The sequence below is a fragment of the Lepus europaeus genome, unplaced genomic scaffold, assembly GCF_033115175.1.
Source record: "Lepus europaeus isolate LE1 unplaced genomic scaffold, mLepTim1.pri SCAFFOLD_175, whole genome shotgun sequence".
Lineage (NCBI taxonomy): Eukaryota > Metazoa > Chordata > Mammalia > Lagomorpha > Leporidae > Lepus > Lepus europaeus.
The window spans coordinates 127,243-134,311 of NW_026909072.1; positions in this window are offsets into that span (position 1 = coordinate 127,243).

The following is a 7,069-nucleotide window of genomic DNA, read 5'->3' on the forward strand; positions in this document are numbered from 1 at the left end:
AGATCTGGGATTGAGTGAGCCACAACTCAACTGGATACTACTGGTCTCATCCAATCATATCTGGAGAAATTGTTGTGGAACTCGTATGCAAAGGACCTAGACAATCACAGTCAAACTGCTGTTGGGGAAAAGCACAGTCTTTTTCCTGGGCAAGTGGATTCAATGTCGTGTTTACAAACATAAATATCATGTTTGCAGCATTTGCTCTAGCTTTTTCCCAAGAACACACGAATGGGAAGAGGAGTTTTCTCCATGTGAAAGCAATTAGCGTTTGCAAGCACAAAACAACATGTCCCCTGCTAAAATTCATTGTAAACCATAAAGTCCATTGATCATATCCAGAAAACACAAACACACACAGAGGCTGTCGCAAGATTTGGCTTTGAGTGTGCCACAACTCAATCAGATACTTCTGGCTTCATCCAGTCATGTCTGCACAAAATTGTGTGGAATTCGTATGCAAAGGACCCAGAGAATCACAGTCAAATTGGTTTCAGAGACAAGCAAAATCTTTTTCTTAGGCAAGTACATTAAATGTCATCTATACAAACACAAATATCATGTTTTTTTGGTGCAATTGCTCTAGCTTTCTCCCTAGAAAACACAAATGTGAAGAGTTTGTGTCTCCTGTGGAACCAACAAGTCTTTGCAGGCACAAAACAAAGTGTTCTCTGCTAACATTCATTCAACACCACGAAGTCCATTGAGAAGATCCAGAATATACAAACACGGAGCCTGTAGCAAGATCTGAGATTGAGTTGGCCACAACACAAGAGCATATTTCTGGTTTGATCTAGTCATATCCGGACAAATGGTTGGGGAACTCGTATTCAATGGACACAGCAAATCACAGTTAACCTGGTTTTGGAGATAATCTTAGTCATGTTCTTGGTCAATTGGATAAACTATCATGTATACAAACATCAAGATCATGTTTGCCATGGTTACTCTAGCTTTCTCACTAGACAACACGAATGTGCACAGGTTTTGTCTGCTTGTGGAACCAATTAGCATCTGCCAGCAGGAAACCATATGTGACATGCTACAATTCATTGCAAACAAACACAGAGGCAGTAGCAAGATCTGGGATTGAGTGAGACACAACACAACTGGATACTACTGGTCTCATCCAATCATATCTGGAGAAATTGTTGTGGAACTCGTATGCAAAGGACCTAGACAATCACAGTCAAACTGCTGTTGGGGAAAAGCACAGTCTTTTTCCTGGGCAAGTGGATTCAATGTCGTGTTTACAAACATAAATATCATGTTTGCAGCATTTGCTCTAGCTTTTTCCCAAGAACACACGAATGGGAAGAGGAGTTTTCTCCATGTGAAAGCAATTAGCGTTTGCAAGCACAAAACAACATGTCCCCTGCTAAAATTCATTGTAAACCATAAAGTCCATTGATCATATCCAGAAAACACAAACAAACACAGAGGCTGTAGCAAGATTTGGCTTTGAGTGTGCCACAACTCAATCAGATACTTCTGGCTTCATCCAGTCATGTCTGCACAAAATTGTGTGGAATTCGTATGCAAAGGACCCAGAGAATCACAGTCAAATTGGTTTCAGAGACAAGCAAAATCTTTTTCTTAGGCAAGTACATTAAATGTCATCTATACAAACACAAATATCATGTTTGTTTGGTGCAATTGCTCTAGCTTTCTCCCTAGAAAACACAAATGTGAAGAGTTTGTGTCTCCTGTGGAACCAACAAGTGTTTGCCAGCACAAAACAAAGTGTTCTCTGCTAACATTCATTCAACACCACGAAGTCCATTGAGAAGATCCAGAATATACAAACACGGAGCCTGTAGCAAGATCTGAGATTGAGTTGGCCACAACACAAGAGCATATTTCTGGTTTGATCTAGTCATATCCGGACAAATGGTTGGGGAACTCGTATTCAATGGACACAGCAAATCACAGTTAACCTGGTTTTGGAGATAATCTTAGTCATGTTCTTGGTCAATTGGATAAACTATCATGTATACAAACATCAAGATCATGTTTGCCATGGTTACTCTAGCTTTCTCACTAGACAACACGAATGTGCACAGGTTTTGTCTGCTTGTGGAACCAATTAGCATCTGCCAGCAGGAAACCATATGTGACATGCTACAATTCATTGCAAACAAACACAGGGGCAGTAGCAAGATCTGGGATTGAGTGAGCCACAACACAACTGGATACTACTGGTCTCATCCAATCATATCTGGAGAAATTGTTGTGGAACTCGTATGCAAAGGACCTAGACAATCACAGTCAAACTGCTGTTGGGGAAAAGCACAGTCTTTTTCCTGGGCAAGTGGATTCAATGTCGTGTTTACAAACATAAATATCATGTTTGCAGCATTTGCTCTAGCTTTTTCCCAAGAACACACGAATGGGAAGAGGAGTTTTCTCCATGTGAAAGCAATTAGCGTTTGCAAGCACAAAACAACATGTCCCCTGCTAAAATTCATTGTAAACCATAAAGTCCATTGATCATACCCAGAAAACACAAACAAACACAGAGGCTGTAGCAAGATTTGGCTTTGAGTGTGCCACAACTCAATCAGATACTTCTGGCTTCATCCAGTCATGTCTGCACAAAATTGTGTGGAATTCGTATGCAAAGGACCCAGAGAATCACAGTCAAATTGGTTTCAGAGACAAGCAAAATCTTTTTCTTAGGCAAGTACATTAAATGTCATCTATACAAACACAAATATCATGTTTGTTTGGTGCAATTGCTCTAGCTTTCTCCCTAGAAAACACAAATGGGAAGAGTTTGTGTCTCCTGTGGAACCAACAAGTGTTTGCCAGCACAAAACAAAGTGTTCTCTGCTAAAATTCATTCAACACCACGAAGTCCATTGAGAAGATCCAGAATACACAAACACGGAGACTGTAGCAAGATCTGAGATTGAGTTGGCCACAACACAAGAGCATATTTCTGGTTTGATCTAGTCATATCCGGACAAATGGTTGGGGAACTCGTATTCAATGGACACAGCAAATCACAGTTAACCTGGTTTTGGAGATAATCTTAGTCATGTTCTTGGTCAATTGGATAAACTATCATGTATACAAACATCAAGATCATGTTTGCCATGGTTACTCTAGCTTTCTCACTAGACAACACGAATGTGCACAGGTTTTGTCTGCTTGTGGAACCAATTAGCATCTGCCAGCAGGAAACCATATGTGACATGCTACAATTCATTGCAAACAAACACAGAGGCAGTAGCAAGATCTGGGATTGAGTGAGCCACAACACAACTGGATACTACTGGTCTCATCCAATCATATCTGGAGAAATTGTTGTGGAACTCGTATGCAAAGGACCTAGACAATCACAGTCAAACTGCTGTTGGGGAAAAGCACAGGCTTTTTCCTGGGCAAGTGGATTCAATGTCGTGTTTACAAACATAAATATCATGTTTGCAGCATTTGCTCTAGCTTTTTCCCAAGAACACACGAATGGGAAGAGGAGTTTTCTCCATGTGAAAGCAATTAGCGTTTGCAAGCACAAAACAACATGTCCCCTGCTAAAATTCATTGTAAACCATAAAGTCCATTGATCATATCCAGAAAACACAAACACACACAGAGGCTGTAGCAAGATTTGGCTTTGAGTGTGCCACAACTCAATCAGATACTTCTGGCTTCATCCAGTCATGTCTGCACAAAATTGTGTGGAATTCGTATGCAAAGGACCCAGAGAATCACAGTCAAATTGGTTTCAGAGACAAGCAAAATCTTTTTCTTAGGCAAGTACATTAAATGTCATCTATACAAACACAAATATCATGTTTGTTTGGTGCAATTGCTCTAGCTTTCTCCCTAGAAAACACAAATCTGAAGAGTTTGTGTCTCCTGTGGAACCAACAAGTGTTTGCCAGCACAAAACAAAGTGTTCTCTGCTAACATTCATTCAACACCACGAAGTCCATTGAGAAGATCCAGAATACACAAACACGGAGACTGTAGCAAGATCTGAGATTGAGTTGGCCACAACACAAGAGCATATTTCTGGTTTGATCTAGTCATATCCGGACAAATGGTTGGGGAACTCGTATTCAATGGACACAGCAAATCACAGTTAACCTGGTTTTGGAGATAATCTTAGTCATGTTCTTGGTCAATTGGATAAACTATCATGTATACAAACATCAAGATCATGTTTGCCATGGTTACTCTAGCTTTCTCACTAGACAACACGAATGTGCACAGGTTTTGTCTGCTTGTGGAACCAATTAGCATCTGCCAGCAGGAAACCATATGTGACATGCTACAATTCATTGCAAACAAACACAGAGGCAGTAGCAAGATCTGGGATTGAGTGAGCCACAACACAACTGGATACTACTGGTCTCATCCAATCATATCTGGAGAAATAGAAATTGTTGTGGAACTCGTATGCAAAGGACCTAGACAATCACAGTCAAACTGCTGTTGGGGAAAAGCACAGTCTTTTTCCTGGGCAAGTGGATTCAATGTCGTGTTTACAAACATAAATATCATGTTTGCAGCATTTGCTCTAGCTTTTTCCCAAGAACACACGAATGGGAAGAGGAGTTTTCTCCATGTGAAAGCAATTAGCGTTTGCAAGCACAAAACAACATGTCCCCTGCTAAAATTCATTGTAAACCATAAAGTCCATTGATCATATCCAGAAAACACAAACAAACACAGAGGCTGTAGCAAGATTTGGCTTTGAGTGTGCCACAACTCAATCAGATACTTCTGGCTTCATCCAGTCATGTCTGCACAAAATTGTGTGGAATTCGTATGCAAAGGACCCAGAGAATCACAGTCAAATTGGTTTCAGAGACAAGCAAAATCTTTTTCTTAGGCAAGTACATTAAATGTCATCTATACAAACACAAATATCATGTTTGGTGCAATTGCTCTAGCTTTCTCCCTAGAAAACACAAATCTGAAGAGTTTGTGTCTCCTGTGGAACCAACAAGTGTTTGCCAGCACAAAACAAAGTGTTCTCTGCTAAAATTCATTCAACACCACGAAGTCCATTGAGAAGATCCAGAATACACAAACACGGAGACTGTAGCAAGATCTGAGATTGAGTTGGCCACAACACAAGAGCATATTTCTGGTTTGATCTAGTCATATCCGGACAAATGGTTGGGGAACTCGTATTCAATGGACACAGCAAATCACAGTTCACCTGGTTTTGGAGATAATCTTAGTCATGTTCTTGGTCAATTGGATAAACTATCATGTATACAAACATCAAGATCATGTTTGCCATGGTTACTCTAGCTTTCTCACTAGACAACACGAATGTGCACAGGTTTTGTCTGCTTGTGGAACCAATTAGCATCTGCCAGCAGGAAACCATATGTGACATGCTACAATTCATTGCAAACAAACACAGGGGCAGTAGCAAGATCTGGGATTGAGTGAGCCACAACACAACTGGATACTACTGGTCTCATCCAATCATATCTGGAGAAATTGTTGTGGAACTCGTATGCAAAGGACCTAGACAATCACAGTCAAACTGCTGTTGGGGAAAAGCACAGGCTTTTTCCTGGGCAAGTGGATTCAATGTCGTGTTTACAAACATAAATATCATGTTTGCAGCATTTGCTCTAGCTTTTTCCCAAGAACACACGAATGGGAAGAGGAGTTTTCTCCATGTGAAAGCAATTAGCGTTTGCAAGCACAAAACAACATGTCCCCTGCTAAAATTCATTGTAAACCATAAAGTCCATTGATCATATCCAGAAAACACAAACACACACAGAGGCTGTAGCAAGATTTGGCTTTGAGTGTGCCACAACTCAATCAGATACTTCTGGCTTCATCCAGTCATGTCTGCACAAAATTGTGTGGAATTCGTATGCAAAGGACCCAGAGAATCACAGTCAAATTGGTTTCAGAGACAAGCAAAATCTTTTTCTTAGGCAAGTACATTAAATGTCATCTATACAAACACAAATATCATGTTTGTTTGGTGCAATTGCTCTAGCTTTCTCCCTAGAAAACACAAATCTGAAGAGTTTGTGTCTCCTGTGGAACCAACAAGTGTTTGCCAGCACAAAACAAAGTGTTCTCTGCTAAAATTCATTCAACACCACGAAGTCCATTGAGAAGATCCAGAATACACAAACACGGAGACTGTAGCAAGATCTGAGATTGAGTTGGCCACAACACAAGAGCATATTTCTGGTTTGATCTAGTCATATCCGGACAAATGGTTGGGGAACTCGTATTCAATGGACACAGCAAATCACAGTTAACCTGGTTTTGGAGATAATCTTAGTCATGTTCTTGGTCAATTGGATAAACTATCATGTATACAAACATCAAGATCATGTTTGCCATGGTTACTCTAGCTTTCTCACTAGACAACACGAATGTGCACCGGTTTTGTCTGCTTGTGGAAACAATTAGCATCTGCCAGCAGGAAACCATATGTGACATGCTACAATTCATGGCAAACAAACACAGGGGCAGTAGCAAGATCTGGGATTGAGTGAGCCACAACACAACTGGATACTACTGGTCTCATCCAATCATATCTGGAGAAATTGTTGTGGAACTCGTATGCAAAGGACCTAGACAATCACAGTCAAACTGCTGTTGGGGAAAAGCACAGGCTTTTTCCTGGGCAAGTGGATTCAATGTCGTGTTTACAAACATAAATATCATGTTTGCAGCATTTGCTCTAGCTTTTTCCCAAGAACACACGAATGGGAAGAGGAGTTTTCTCCATGTGAAAGCAATTAGCATTTGCAAGCACAAAACAACATGTCCCCTGCTAAAATTCATTGTAAACCATAAAGTCCATTGATCATATCCAGAAAACACAAACACACACAGAGGCTGTAGCAAGATTTGGCTTTGAGTGTGCCACAACTCAATCAGATACTTCTGGCTTCATCCAGTCATGTCTGCACAAAATTGTGTGGAATTCGTATGCAAAGGACCCAGAGAATCACAGTCAAATTGGTTTCAGAGACAAGCAAAATCTTTTTCTTAGGCAAGTACATTAAATGTCATCTATACAAACACAAATATCATGTTTGTTTGGTGCAATTGCTCTAGCTTTCTC